Here is a 17,481-nt window from a genome sequence, read left to right on the forward strand (position 1 = left end):
ATAAATCAGATGTGGAATAAGAATTGACACAGAAGCATTAGAAGAGAGAAGAGGGCTGATACTACTGAAAACCTACTCACACTGGATGAGTTAAATAGGGAACAATATATACATACGTATACATATATTTTGGAGATGGTTATCTTAATAAGTTTTATATACATATATATATAATATTCATATCTATATATTCATATATAATCAAAATCTATAAAGGAACAAGGGGAGTAGAAATAGAATAAGGTTAGAGTATAAAAGGGTATATAGCTTTAAGAAAGTAGGACAAGGTATATTGATTAACTGGAATAGCATAAAAAGGAAAGGGTGGGGGATAAGGGATGGATCCCCAAAGGTTGAGGGAAGTTAAGTGATGGCAAAGCAAGTTAAGGAGTAGAATTTAAGTAGAGGAGTTAACAGGAATAGGAAATAAGATATATACACAAAGACAATAACAAGGCTCAGGAAAAGAGTTAATTAGAAAAAAATGTAGGACTAGTAATTACTGATCTTAGACAAAGTCATACTTAAAGATTTTATCAGGAGAGAAATCTATATTATATGTCAGCCATATTAATACTATTTTAGATGCACGTCTATGTATCTATAAGTGCACATTATATATGTATGTGTATATGTATAGGTATACATGTAGGTATGTATGTATATGGAGGGAGTGTGCATGTGTGTATACATAAATATATCCATGCTTAACTATAGCCTGCTTGGGGAAGGTGGTGGGATGAGAGGAAAAAGAAAAATAAAGTAAAAAGTACACTGCAGAGGACAAAAGAAAAATCTACAAGGAAGCAAAAAAGAAATAGTCATGAATATAATGTCTTCTATTATTATTATTATTATTATATTTTGAATCCTCCCTGTTCTTCTGGGCACATGACAATGTTTTGTTTTGTTTTTCTTTTTTTATTTCTTTCTTTTTCTATTTGATACATTTCTCATTTGTATTTAGTTTTCAACAAAAAAAATTGTTAAAAAATTTAAGAAAATATTTGTTATTAATTTATTTTTAACATTCTTTTAAGAAAGCTTTTGAGTTCCAAATTTTCTCTTCTCCATTTTCAGCTGTCATTGAGAAGTCAAGTAATATGATATCTATTAGACATGTGGAATCTTGCAAAAAGATTTCCCTAGTAGTCATACCATTTAAAAATAAAATAAGAAAAATAAGGGGAGAAAACTACTTCAATTTGTACTCAGAATTCATCATTTTCCCCCTCTGGATATATATATATATATATATATAGCATTTTCCATTATGAGCCTTAGAATTGTGTTAGGTTGTTGTATTGACCATAGTAGCTAATATAATTACAATATTGATGTTATTGAATATAATGATTTCCTAGATGGTGCTCAATTTTTTTTGCATCAGTTAATATGGGTCTTCCCATGTTTTTTTTTTTTCCCCTGAAATCAGTCCTTCATCAATTTCTATAATACAATAGTATTCAATCATAATCATGGGTTACAACATGTTGAGCCATTTCTCAAATGATGAACATCCCCTTCATTTCCAATTCTTTACCACCACAAAAAGAGTTGCTATGAATATTTTTGTATATATAATTCCTTTTCCTTTTACTCTGTTCTCTTTGGGTAGCAATATTGCTGAGTTAAAGGGTTTTTACAGTTTTATAATCTTTTCTACAAACTATTTCTAATTTTTAAACTATTTTCCCAAATGCTTAAATTAGTTCACAACTTCGCCAACATTTCATTGATATGCCTAGTTTTCCTCATCCTTTCCAGCATTTGTCATTTTCAATTGGTGTGAAGTGGTACTTCAGATTTATTTTAAAATGCCTTTTTCTAATGGGTAGTGATTGAGAGCATTTTTTTCATATAACTATAGATAACTTTAATTTTTTCTTCTGAAAATTACCTCTTTACATTCTTTGACAATTTAAAAATTGGGAGTGGTTCTTGTATATATATATATTTGACCCAGTTCCCTACATGTTTGAGACTATTATTTATTTATTTATTTATTTATTTATTTATTTATTCGCTGAGGCAATTGGGGTTAAGTGATTTGCTCAGAGTCACACAGCTAGAAAGCATTAAATATCTGAATCCAGATTTGAACTCAGGTCCTCCGGACTTTAGGGCTGGTGCTCTATCCACTGTACCACTTAGCCACTCCAATAAATTATTTTTCAATGAAACTTGCCACAAAAGTTTTTGATATTACTTCATTATCTATGGTACCATTTATTAAAATGTAGTTTCCTTGACTACCTCTTTTCAATTTAGGTCTATTTTACTTTTGCTTTGTCTGAGATCACAATTGCTATCTCTGCCTTTTTACTTCAGGTGAAGCATAATAGATTCTCTTCTATTTTCTTATTTTAACTCTGTATGTATGTCCTGTTTCAGGTGTGTCTCTTGTAAACAACATATTATTGAATTCTTACTTCTAATCCTTTCTGCTATCCACTATTTTTTTTTTATAGGTGAGCTCTTCTTATTTACTTTCACACTTATTTCTCTCTATCCTATTTTTTTTTCCTTTTCTTTATTCTGTCCCTCATCAAAAGTCTGGTTTGTTTTTGTCCACTACCTCCCTTAATCTGCCCTCCCTTTCATCACCACCTCCCTCTTTCACTTTAATCCTTTCCCTCCTATTCCCTTGCTTGGTAAGATAAATGTCTTACCTAATTGATGGAGATATATAGTTAGATAGACATATGGATGGATAGGTAGATTTTTCCCTCTTCAAACCAATTCTGATAAAAATGAGGTTCAATCACTTCCTGCCAACTATGTCCATTTTACCCACCACTGTAAAAGGTCATTCTTGCATATATTTTTATATGAGATAGTTTTCACCATTTTTCCACTCTCTTTTCCATCTTTCCAGTTCTTCCCTTCTTCTTACCCCTTTATTTTTTTAGATCCTCTTAACATAATCAACTTATTCCCATTCTCTTTGTCTATATAGATTGTTTCTTACTTTCCTAATAAAGTTCTTAGGAGTTATTGTATTATCTTCCTATATAGGATTATAAACAGTTTAATCTTGCTAAGTCTCTTATGATTTCTTTTTTATATTGAGCTTTGTATGCTTCTCTTGAGGCTTATGTTTGATTGTCAGATTTTTTATTCAGTTCTGATTTTTTCATCAGTAATGCTTGAAAGTCCTCTATTTAATTAAAAATGTACTTTTTTTCTGCTGAAAGATTATATTAATTTTTGCTAGATAGGTTATAATTGTCATCTTAGTATCTTGCCTTTCAAATTCTAAGCCACCTAATTCTTTAACACCAGGTGATTTTACTACTTAGAATATTTACACAGTACCCATCTCCTACAAGTCAAAATGATTCACAGAGAAACATAGGCACACTCAGATGTTTGTGTAGGATTCCATCTTTATAAAAATCTCTACCTGTCCCCTTCTGACAAGATATGGCAAATGCTGATTCTGCCCAGCCACATGCATGAAAGAATCAAGTATATTTACAAACCTGCAATTATACTATTGGAATACTCCCTCTGTCTTCTTCCCACACCACATTCAATCACATAGGCAAAGGAAATGATGGATGAAATGAGGAGAGCTAAGAGAAGGACCAGGCATATGGTGGTTTTGTGTGCTATAACAAGCCTAGTATAAAAGGGATAGACACCCAGCAGAGGCAACATCTTGACTCCAGAGATTGTTCAGGGAGAAGACATACTGAAAAACCCTTTATCCTCCTAATGCAAAGAACTTAAGGAAGCCTTTCAATTGAGCCAAGTTTGTGTAGGTACAGACTTTAAATAACTATCAAAAGAACATAGATGAGAAAGAATGGAAAAAAAAGCGCTCAAACACCAAATACATGAAGAGAAAAACTTCAATAAAAGCCCACTGCAATGAAATTAAATAAACAGAGAAAATGCTAAAATAAAGAATGAGTAAAATTTTGAAGAGAATGTATGGAATGGAGAGATAAGGTGAAGAACTTCCAGAAATGTTTAAATTCTTTTTCTGTATTTTATTATTCATTATTTCTATGTCTCTGTGACCTGCATAAGTATGTTGTATGTTAGGTATATTTACTTAACCTGAAATTATAATATTTATCACTATTCAATATTATCTATATTTAGACTACTAGTTGAATGCTGTTTAGTAACCTAAAATTTGAAGGTCTGTTGGCACCCTTGTCCAACATTCAATTAAAGGGAGAGGGCACCTATTTTCTTAATGCTCCCCAACCCATGATGTAATCCTTTGTAACCAGACTTATAAAAACTATATATCTTTCCTAATTCTTTAGCCCTTCTACTGCAAACTTTCTCTCTTTCCCTCCTTGCAGTGGAATTGCTCATTCTCATGAGAATCTATTAATAAACAAAAACTTTTCTGCTTTTTACTTTGAGAAGTCTCTGAGTAGTGATTTTTGGATAGGGGTTCTATCCCTCAGAAGAATATAAGATATCTTAAATGTCATAATTTAAAGAAAACTAAACTATTACCTGATGAAAACAGAATCCTATGTACTTCTCCAAAAGCACAAAACAATAGAAAGAAATTCCAAAATGGTCCAAAAGAGAAATGAATCTATAAAGAAGGAAAATAAGAATACATATAGTTCAAAAGTTGGAAAATACTAAAGAAATAAATATTAATATCCTTGAAATACAAAAAATAATGAAATGGAAGAAAATTTAAAAGAAGAGATGCAAAAGAATAATAAAAAGGACACATGAATTCTACGTAAGACAAGGCATCTAACATCAAAGGAAGGATTAAAAAAAAAAAAAAAGATGAGATTATGGGTCTACTAGGAACTTTTTTTTTCCCCACAGTCATTAGTTTTACTACACATCAGTTTTAATCATATACTTTCTGTCCTTGAAGAATGCTTTCACTGAAAAAGGACAATTTCAAGGATCCAATGGCCACCACTTACAGAAATACAGCATCAGGGGGACCTATGCATTTTTCTATTTGATCTAAATATTTTTCTTTCCCCCTTCTAGTTCCTATGCATCTAACCTCCATCTAGTATTGTCTTCTCCATTTGGCAGACTCTTCTAGTTACATTATATCCAAAGAAACAAAAGAAGCAAGCTGTTAGTGTGTCAGAGTATTGACAATGGTTATAGTGTTTCTCTTACTAAAATCTTATATTCCTCTGACCCACCAGTCTAGGAACCTGGCCAAAAAAAGGGAGGAAATCAGGTTGTTCTGGTATAAAATGTTCTAGATAAAGTTTTGCTGACTCTTTGTGATCACTTCTTCTTTTTCTAGTTGTTCAGAAAACATACATTTGAAAATATGTTTAAGAAACTTGCCAGAAACCAATTTAAACTCACTTATTGTTCACAGACTCTATTTTCTTCTCTTTAAAATAAAGGCTATTTGGCCTTTTTAAGTCCTGTAAAATCAATACAGTACTCTATGATCTTTCAGAAATCACTAATGATAACAGTAATCACATTTGCTAATTTTTTTCAGTTTGATAAAATATAGTCCTGGATCAGATAAAATTCTAATGCATTAAGGGCTGCAAACTTTGCTCTTACTATCTATTTATTTTGGCAACATTCCTCTATTATCAATGTTTACTCTGCCTTTTAAGTGTGGGGATTATTCTCAGTAGAAAAAATAGATGGAAAATATTAATTTAGCAGTTCTGCTTTTTCTATATTATTGGTTTTTAACATTTCATCCATCCCTAATATTGGTCTCCTTCCAGCTTTCAACATCCTCTTTGTCCATCCAGAATTTCTTTCAAAAACATCATTATTTTATACTTAGTTTTCCTCAAAAAACTAAATTCATTCTGAGCTTAAGTATTCTTAACAATATTGTTGTAGGATCATGCTATATTGTGAATACATCCAACTTTTCATAACTTTCCTTCTAATATCAGAAACCTGTTGACTAGGTTCACAACAAATTTTTGTTATTTAACCTCAATTGGATCCTTTTTGCTTTATAGCAATCTTTTTATTCATCAGTGATTGATTCTATCTTCCTTGAAATAGTAATTGGACTATATTTTCTTCTCTCTTCTGCCCAAATTCCATCTTTCTCAACAGATAACTATACCGTCAGCATTATTGAGAAAATTGAAATCATTTTTCATTGAGCTTCCTTATCTAGTATCTAGTATTTTAGTATTCTAGACACATCATCTCTATCCATTTTCTCAAGGCTTAACTTTGTTCTCATCATCATCCCACCTCAAATCCTTTGAGGAAAATCTCTCTGTCATACATCCACATCCATCTCCTCTCCCCATGAACCCTGATCATAGTACCTAATACTTAGAACTAAAAGTGATGTCAGAAACAATATAACATATCTTTTAATTTTACAGGTAATGAAATCATAGCTCACAGAATTAAAGCCACTTGCCCAGAATCACACAGGTTAATAAAGACCAAGGTGATAGAATCATAAAACTCTTCATTCTGTTCTCTTCTCCTTTCTTTCTTTCCCTCTCTTCTCTTCTTCTGATTTTCCAAATCTGTCTCCAAATTTATTTCATATGTCTATGCTTTACATTGTCTATGTTGAGACAAATTAGTTCACCAGTTCTTTCTTGAACTTATAATTTTCTCTCTCAATACAATGCTGTCCTTAAGATACTTTAAATTTGATCTAATTCACTTAGATCACTTATTTTGCAATTGATGATACTGTGATACAGAGAGCTACATTTAATAGCCACTGAATAGAAGAGCTGAGATACAAGAGCCAACTATCTGAATTCCAGTCTAGAGCCCTAGAAATAAAACCAATCAAGAAATTGATCTGTACACAATCATCTATAAAGTTAGAAAATAAAAGATATTATGAAAGAAAAATGGTGAGTAGGAACTAGAAGGATCTCTAGTGGAGTTTATTTCAATTGGGTAGCTACGTGACATATTTTAGGGGGTTTTTGTCTTGGAGTCAGAAATTCAAATCCAGCTGCAGAAATTTATTCGCTTTGTTACCTAGACAATTTGTTTAACCTTTCTCTGTCCTGTTTTCCCTTATGTAAAGTGGGAATGATAATAGCTCCCAACTTTCAAGACTTTTTAAAGGATTAAATGAGATAATATTTGAAAGGTGTTTTGCCAATCTGAAAAAGTACTATATAAAGGTCCGATATTATCATTTAATTTTCTGAGTACTCTGATTTAATTGAGGTGAAATATCAAAATTAGAAATGCTATTCAGTTGTTTTAAGAAAGCTACAATAAAATAGAAGGCAGGCATCTGGGCCAAAACTGCTGTACTGAACCTTGGGCTTAACACCAGGACAGAGATCAGGGTAAGGGCTCTTAAGACTCTGTGTGTGTGTGTGTGTGTGTGTGTGTGTGTGTGTGTGTGTGTATGTGTATGTGTTGAACCTCTAACTAAGGGCTTAGACCTCTTCTTCCATAAGACAACTTGAGTGTCTGAGCTCCTGAGAGGAAGGGAGAGATAGGCAGATAGGTAGGCAGGCAGGCAGGTAGGCAGACAGTAGACACAGACAGACAGAGACAGAATGACAGAAATAGAGATAGAAAGACAGAGAGAGGCAGAGCCCAGCAAAACAGCAATGGCTCCTTCATCAAAACATGTTGATTGATCTTTCACAAACTCCCAGAATAGTATTCACATTAACTCCTACTGCAGTGCTTATACTGCATGAGAGGTAACTGATTTTTTTTTTAAACTTGAGACTGAATAGAATTTGGTCTCCTTTTTTATTATTAAAAAAATCTAATATAGATAGTAAATCAAAAACTAAATTGAGCAGATTACTTATATTATTTTTGGAAATTACTATAATCCCTATGTGTAGCAGAACATGAGACTTCCTGTAATGTCTAATTTTTACATATAGATTTAAGGGGTTTTATAAAGCTAAATTTAATTGAAATGTCACTTCAATCGATCATTATGCCTTTTGAGAGTTGAGGCATTATTTTTGGAATGTCTGCTTGGCAAAAGGAGGACTTCGTTCCACTCATGCTACATATGTGTTCAGTTTCATTCACTCACAGTGGGAGGAGACTGACCAAATCCTCTTAAGATTTGTGAGGCTGAAATCTGAAACATAATTGGAATGTAATTTGCACACAGTGGTTCCCATTGTGCTTATTTAATGTCTCTTTGGTCATTATTACAAACAGCTCATAAGTCTTTGTGGAAACAGAATTACAAAAAGTCAGATTGGAATAGTTTCAAAATCTGATGAAGTAGGTATGAGAGGGGAAGGAGTGAACTAGATAAGTAAAAGCCTAAATAGAAGACTTTTGGATATTCCTATAGTGTCAGGATTTTGGGTAATCTTCTGTTACAATGACATAAGAAACTGGCTTTGCAGATGTTTGACTTTTCTGTGAAATCCACCTGTACAAAAACTACTTTATGCATGACAGATGACATTTCACTGTTGTGCAAAAGTTCAGGTTTAGGTATGTTGTAAGACAGAAAAAAGTTTTAAAATAAAATAAAAATGGAAGCATTCTGAGATCTGTACTTGCCTTCAATATCCAACTATTTGGAAACTTAGCAGTTATATTTGGGGAATATGGATCAGATAAAGGGGCTATCTATAGCAAATGGGTTCTCTATGACAGAGGCAGGAAAGTTATTTAGTACTAGTGGGAGATATAAGGTACTATAATCTATTAAATAGAATCAAAAATACTCTCTTCTACACCAAGATTTATTAGCCTGGAGTTAGAAGGGATGTGTGAACAAATTTCAAGTGCTCATGAATTTAGATTGGGAAAACATTGCACCTTTATTTTTAATAACCTCTAACTGAAAGTTAGCATATCCTTTAATTGTGAGTATAAGAAACAAGCATTGTAAGAAAAGATGGACAGACTTCCTCAGAATGTCAAAAGTCCAACACACACATACATACACACACACACACACACACACACACACACACACACACACATTTTAGAAGTCTCCTACTTTAGCCTAAGATTAAGATTGTTTTATTTTGTTTTTTAAATCTCTACTTTTGCTAAGAATATGCACATCTTAATCTTAAAATTTTATTTAATAAAAGTTAGAAAGTATGAATACTGATCCAGTTCTTGTATTTGCAAATAAAATGCAGCCTACTTCAGTTACTGCTATCAAGGAATCCACAAAGCTTCATAGATCTCATCATCATTGTGTTGTTTGGGGGTTTGGGAGGGTATCATTATGTGTTTGTTTTTCGGATGCCCTTAAAATCTCCTGGTTCTGATTATACTACTTCCCGATATCCAGGAAATGGCAGGGGCTAATGTCCTGACTTTGGACAAGTATAGAACTTGAAGACAATGAGGCCAGTGATAATGTTAGCAGATAGTTCTTCTGTGGGCATATAACAGCTCTATTAATGGAGAGTCAGACATCCTGAAATAGATAGACACTAAAAGTGGTGGAGCAAGCAATATCTAGAGAGGAATAAGGGCCATCACAATTGGCAAGGGGAGGTTCTAAGAACTCACTGTTTGTCTGAGATGTGGACATGTGTAATTCCTTGTCAAAGGAGTGAAAAAGTTTTCCTGTCCATTCCACATGTAGCACTACTTCTCTCTAAATGAAGTGAGGCATCAGAAATATGTAAGAATAAAGCCCAACACAGAATCCACATATATTCTAGTGAGGTTTAGTAAAGGACAGAAGTTAATGTGTAAGATGAATGACAGTTGAATTTTGTCAGTGAATATTGTGAATATGAAAAGTGTCAATGATTCTTTCACTAGTTTTATGCCCCATTTCTCTAACATCAATACAAAATCTAAGAGTAAAAGAATAAGTCTTCATGACATGAAGCAACATGAAATTGGAGGCAGAATTATTCCAATTTAGTTTTTTAAAGTTCTGCCTTTGATATCATTCTTTAGTAGTATAGCATCTGGTTTTGAAGTTAGATATTTAAGACCATTAATTTGTCAGCCAATCATGCTTACGTCCATGGACAGTTGTTTTTGTTGGGTTTTGTGTGGGTGGGGTTTTTTTGGGTGTTCACTGACTGAGACACACAAAATGAGAACTTTTTTTACCCTCATGATTATTTGTTGTTGGAGCAACTTGACCTTAGTACATGTGTAAGACTTTCAGTAGTTTTAGATATAGGCTTCTATTATAAAAAGATGGAGAGAGCTGCAGAAACTTATGCTTTTCCGAATTTTTCTACAGGTTATGTATAGTCAGATATACCCCAAGAGGTGATGGTTAACTCAGAATAAGAAGTCTGCTCAGGTTGGATACTCAGAAATGTCTTAGGGATGATTTTAACAAAAATTGTTACTATTTTATGGGGATAGGAGTGGGTTAGGAAATTGGAGGTAAAACTTTTTTTTTTTTTACAAATTATCAGAAAAGGAATCTGTTAAATTTACAATAAGAAAATTTTGTACTTCATAGACAATTATTAAATCATAAGTAAACAAAATCTTGCAATAATCTGTACTCAGTATATTGTGATATAAAACAGCCTATGGAGCTGAGAATCTATACAAAATCAGGTAGAATCACATACAAAAAATAATTGGCTGCTAAGATTTAGGGCCAAGGTTCTATAGCTATAAACTTAGGAGAAGCTCCAGAATCTTTATCTTATAATACTCACACATGATCACAAGCAACAAAAACTGCTTCTATAAAATCCTATTCTCAAGGAAGGCTTTGATAACTTCCTTTTATAAGATGCAAATGATTGACAAAGCTATGTTGTGATCCCTTCTAGCATCCTATATTATGTAATGCAAGCAGAAAATTTTAAGAAAAGAGACCTTCTTTTAGATTCCCAAAAGCACAAATCATAACTAGTTAATGAGATAATCTATGTGTAACAGAATCCACCCTATACATGCCTTAACATCTATATACCTGTGAATTATAATTATTCTAACTAGATATCAGTTCATATCCTAACTTATTAGAATTCCTTTGATTTCTGTGCTAATTTTATTTAGCAGCTAAATCAAGCAACAAAGTCCTTTGTGACACAGCTGGATGCAGGACCATTCTAGGGGAAGCTTAGAGCCTGCTGTTCTTCAAAGACCAGACTCAGCTATCCAAGGACTGCAGTAACCAGGACCAGCTTTTGCTCCTTAGATGCTGAATAAATTAGGGTGATAAAAAAGAGCTGTTACACAGCCAACACAAACTTAGAAGTTTTTACTCAGTGGTACCAACTATGTTTATTAAACCTTTGCCAAAACAATCTGTTTCTCTGTGTCCTCGGGCAGACGGAAGGAATTCAAGTTCAGCAGTGATTCAGAATCAGAAGATAGTTGTACAGCTGTGGTTTTGGCAGAAACAAACACTTAGCCAAAGGGCTTGGATGGTGATTTTGATGACTGGATAAGGAATCTTTACCTCTGAAACCTCTGGGTTCATTAAAGCCTAGGTAAGAAGGAAATGAAAAATCACTCCTAGCTATGGCTACTTTTGGCATCCCTGAAAGGACTGATTGTCCTAAGGAAGTTCAGAGCATGCTAATACTCAAACCATACATCTGATTCTGTAGATTATCATGAACACCAAAAGCTTAGCGGGGTTGTCAGATTTCTGCATCAACAGTATAGGATATTAGAAAAAAAAAAAAACACTAGACTTGGAATCAGAAGAATTGATTGAACCAAAGTCACATATGTGAAATCTGAAAGCTCCATGGGTGAAAGGAAGATTCTCTTATGTTCCTATCATTCTCACCTTAAAAGAATTAAGCCAAAGTTTCTTTCAAGATAGTTTTAAAAACTCTCAAGGTGACTTCTAAGAGGAGCCCCTAAACAAACATCTCCATCTTGACTGATGATACCTAACATTTCTTTAATGTTGAACTAAGGCTGTCAAATTGTGTTTAGTGATGGAAAACTAAAGCAGAAAAATCAAGATTTCAAAGAGAAGAGTAATCATTTAACCAAAAGAGCAAGTACCTGTATAAATTTTTAAGTCATTTTTGCAATGGACTATTTGGAGGAGTTGCTACTTTAGGAGACCAACTTCTATGAGACGGGCTCATGATTCTTCCAGTACTAACTCATACTGGGGTCAGAGAAATGTCTATGACTCCAAGGAACAACCCTCCACCCCCACCCCAAACACATATACTTGCAGAATACAAAGCAATTTGAGGAAGTAAAGAAGTACCAGCTTGGGGGCAGCAGCAAGTCAAGGAGATCGGGAAAGTCTTCATGTAGAATGTGGCATTGGTACTGAGTTTTGAAAAAATCTAAAGCTTCTGGAAGATAAAGTTGAAAAGATAGTAAGCATAGGGGATCGATTGTGCAAAATATTTTAAAAGGAAAAAGAGATGAATTATTAAAAGATATTCATCACAATATAATAATAATAAGATCATTTATGATGTCTTTGAGATAGATAAGTCCAATAGCTTTCTATTCTATTGAACAAGATGGAAACTATAGAAATTAATTAATTTCTTGAAAAAAAAATTCTTATTTGACTTCTAAATGACAACAAGAAAGAAAAATTATACATTTTTGTGGCACTGGCACCAGAAAAAAAAACCATTAATATGAATTAGGCATAAAGGAATAATAAATGTAAAAAGTTAAAAATATGCAACCTTTGTGACTCATAATAATAAAAAATAATGGATAAAAAGAAATGTGAGCAGAAAATACAAACCAAAATGCAAACTAAATAATGACATTATGAATAATCATTAAATAAAAAATAAATAATTATGATAACAATGACAACAGTGAGAAAATATATCTAAATCTGAATAGAGGAATATATATGTCCACAAAAGTATAACAATAAAGTAGCACAAAAAATAGAGAATCAATGAACTAAGCATGCAGTGAAAAGTATCTAAAAATAAGCAAATCAGTAACCCTAAAACAAACCCAAAATATGTATTTAAAAATCATAGAAATATACATTTAATTTTTTAAACTCTAAAAATTATGAATAAAATCAAATGGTATTTTTAAAGGATAGCAAGATCAATAAGCCATTAAATGACTAGATAAATAAAAATTAAGAGAAAGACAAACTACCAAAGAAGTTGAATTCACTGGATGCCCATCAATTGGAGAATGGCTGGGTAAATTGTGGTATATGAATGTTATGGAATATTATTGCTCTGTAAGGAATGACCAGCAGGATGAATACAGAGAGGCTTGGAGAGACCTACATGGACTGATGCTAAGTGAGATGAGCAGAACCAGGAGATCATTATACACTTCGACAACGATATTGTATGAGGATGTATTCTGATGGAAGTGGATTTCTCTGACAAAGAGACTTAACTGAGTTTCATTGGAGAAATGATGGACAGAAACAGCTACACCCAAAGAAGGAATACTGGGAAATGAATGTGAACTATTTGCATTTTTGATTTTCTTCCCGAGTTATTTTTACCTTCTGAATCCAATTCTCCCTGTGCAACAAGAGAACTGTTCGGTTCTGCAAATATGTATTGTATCTAGGATATACTGCAACATATTTAACATATATAGGACTGCTTGCCATCCTGGGGGGGGGGAGGTGGGAGGGAGGGGAAAAAACGAAACATAAGTGATTGCAAGGGATAATGTCATGTAAAAATTATCCTGGCATGGATTCTGTCAATATAAAGTTATTATTAAATAAATAAAATTTAAAAAAAAAAAAGAAGTTGAATTCATATCATAAAAATAAAAGGAATTATCAGAAACCTTTTATTATAAAATTATATGCCAGAACCATAATCTCAAATAAGATAATGAGCAGCTATAAAATTATAAAATGTGTAAACAAAGAAAACAAAAAATAAAAACTTTAAACAGTCCTACTTTAAATTTTAAACTAAAAACTTTAAACAGAGAAAAATAAATCTGGCTTTCCATTAATTAACCAAAGAAAATTAACTTCCTAGACACAGGGATTTATGAATAGATTCTATAAAACATTTACAATTAATAGCAATGCTACAAAAAAAGTCTTAAAATGATACAGAAGATACTTCACAAAATATCTTTTATGAAATAAATATGGCTACTAACATATAAACCAGGGAGAGGCAAAACAGTGAAAAAAATTTTAATGGGTATCACTTGAAAATAAATAAAATCATTGATAGAAGATAATACCAAATTATACAGAAATTAATTCACTCTGATCAATTTGAATACTAACCAGGGATGAATTAGGGAATTTTTTTCAATTAGTCACATAACAAGAACATTAACCAAATGATTACTTCAATAGATTCAGACAAATGTTTGACAAAATATAGCATTCTTTTATATTCAGAATTTTAAAAATTTTAAAAAGCATCAGCATGCAATGGTCTTGCAATGATATCAAATGCTAGCATGGCTTGCAATGAAGTGGTAATAGAATCTTTCCCAATATAAACTGGGTAAAGCAAGGATTCTAATTCTTCCTCACTATTATTTGAATTCATTCAGAAGTATTCATTATCAAAATAAAAAGACAAAATTAAAGCTATGGAAGTCAGGATAGAAGAGCTAAAATTATCATTATTCATTTGTTCCAAAAGCCATGAGTGGCAAAAGCAACGAATATCAAATGAATTTTTCCCATGAGGAATGAATGCATCTCCAACCTGCAGCCTAGCTCTCTCTCTCCACCCAATTCTCCAAAGGGGCAAATGGGACTTCCAGCTGTGGAGAAACAAGCCAACCCAACTAGCTCTTCCCTTCTTGATCCAACTCACTTTTTGAGAGGAACTATAACCTTTATAGTCTTTCCTCCACCCAATGTGGTCCAAGCTTCCTTCTGAACTGGCATGGGGGATAGGGCTAGATGGGGCCCAAATTCTGTTAATTCACACATTCCCACAAAAGTTCAAATTACCTATCAACAAGCAAATACTTTGAATGAACTTTCTAAGTGATAAATTCTGCATCTATAAGTTTAGAGAAGTCATAACTTTTGAAAAAAGAGCTTAGAAAATCCAGTGAGCTTCATGTCATCCAAACTTAAAATTAGAACAGATATTAAATGCCAAGTATTGATTTGAATGAAGGATATATGTTGTATCCTGCTTTCTAGAACCCCCACGCCAGGGTGTTATGTGCTTTCTAGATCCCTCAAGTTAGGGTGAAAAAACATACTGTCTTAGTGGAGGAGTGATGAAGTGAGACTCACTAGGATGGTTAAAATATGTAGGCAATTTATTCCAAGGTCTTCCCCTTTTATACACTCTAATATGCATGTACTAAGTATATACTACACACCTGGGACCACATGAACAACTTGCTATTATATGTAGTTTGCCACCTGGTATCACTCTTTGCCACCTGATATCAGTCAGCTTCAATCACAACACAGGTTATCACTACCTCCTGACTTCTCAGGAAAGCCAAGAACCCTTAGGGGAGATGGAGAGTCGAACCAAACATTGTTAGTAGGTTTCTCCTGGGCTGAAGGGTCTTATACCTTACCCAGAGTTCCCCAACTCTCTGTGGCCCTCTACAGGAATAGAATAGCATTTATTTTGAAAAAATAAATGGAAGCTCTCAATGAACAAGCTTTGTTTTTGACTTCTTATCCTCCAGTATTTGCAGATCTTATGATATATGGCATTGATACTCTGGTAATCAAATTACTATATTATGTAGTTGGACACATCAGAAAAAGTAAACAGAATTTCAGAAATCAAAAGAATAGTGACATGGGTATTTACAACCTCTCATGCCAAAAAATAAATAAATAAATAAATAAAAACCTTTTATTTTTCTCCACTTAGCCACAGACAAACTAATAACAGTTAGCATTTATATAGTGTTGTAAAGTTTTGCCAATCACTTTACAAATATTATCTCATTTGATCCTCACAACAACCCTGTACGTGCTATCATGATCTCTATTTTTCAGATGAGGAAACTAAAGGCAGAGCTCAAGATACTTGTCCAGTTTCACACAGCTAGGAAGTTTTAGAGAGTGAATTTGAAATTGTGGGTCACTGGCTCTATGTCCATCATTCTCTACAGCATGCCACCTACTTTCCTCAAGAATAACTCTTGAAGGTATTCTAATCAAAGTTATTTAGAACTAAATGGCACCTCAGTTACAGTAGTTCATTCTATTGGTGACTATTATTTACATATTATCACTTTTTTTTCAGCAAAACAAAATGACCTCCTTTCTTCTCTTCCCCTCCAGATTATATACTACCTTATGACAAGAGAGAGAATTGAGCAAAAAACATTCAAAACATTGATCTCACATGACAAAATGTGTGTAAGTATACACGTATGTATATCTGTCCTAATAATCTTTTACCAAGAGAAATGGATATTCTTTTTTTTTCTTCAAGGACCTTATCTAAGCAATTAGTTGTGTGGCTCTGGGCAAGTCCTCTGCCTTCTTTCAATTTCAGTTTCCTAATTTGTAAAATGGGAACAATAACAGTAACTAGCAATAAGATAGCTGTGAACTTCAAATGAGGTAAGATCAATAAAACGTGCAAATCTTAAAGCCCTTTATAAATGTTAGTCGTGACCATTATCTTTTCATTTACATTTGTATTATTCTTTTAGTTCTGCTTATTCCAGTTTGCATCATTTTATCTAAATCTTCCCATGTTCTCCAAATTTCTCATATTTCTATAGTCATAATTTCTTTCTAGATAATTATATTTCATTTATGTTTCACAAAAGAACTTAAAAAAACACAAATCTTTGCCCAATTGATGGATATCTGAAGTGTTATCAGTTATTTGAATGTTGTTGTAAATGTCTTGGAATGTGTTGGACATTTGATTTTGATTTCCTTGAGATATATTCCCAATAGTGGGATCATTTCATATTTGCCTTTTCCTGTGTAATTACAAATATAGATCCAGAATTATTAGCTTAATTCACAGTTCCGCCCATGATGTATTAAATTGCTTGTCTTATCAAAACTTCCACACATTTCTGTTTTTTTCCAATTCATAGAATATGAGGGGGAAATCTGAATTATTTTCATTTAGATTTCTCTTACTATTTGTTTTCATATTGTTGTTTTTTGTTTGGATTTCTTCTTTTGAAAACTTCAAAACATTTTATTGTACATCTCTTGGGGAATAGCTCTTCATGTCATGCTTTTGTGTCAAAGCTCTATATATTTTTCTTAAATCAGACTTTTTTACAGTGATATTTGATGCATAAATATTTCTAACTCTTAAAATTTTGCACAATCAAAATTGTTCTATTTTATATTTTTCTCTATTCCTCATTTAGTTAAAAACTCTCTCCATAGTAATAGTAATGACTAATTTCAAACTGGTTTTATATTTTTTATGATTTTTGATTGTTTCTGTTGTATTGTTTTTAACTTTATGGACCACAGCACATTCAACTTTCTACCCTTCACTATCTTCAGAAGGTTGTCCAAGCTCATGCTCATTCCTTCTATGACACTATCCATCTCATTCTCAGTCATCTTCTTTTGCCTTCAATCTTTCCCAGCATTAACGTTTTTATATTGTCACATCCATTTTTTGTTATTGTACTACATGGTTTATGCTGTTAATCTACAATAGATTTTTATCTGTTTTCTATTTT

The sequence above is a fragment of the Antechinus flavipes genome, chromosome 1, assembly GCF_016432865.1.
Source record: "Antechinus flavipes isolate AdamAnt ecotype Samford, QLD, Australia chromosome 1, AdamAnt_v2, whole genome shotgun sequence".
NCBI lineage: Eukaryota > Metazoa > Chordata > Mammalia > Dasyuromorphia > Dasyuridae > Antechinus > Antechinus flavipes.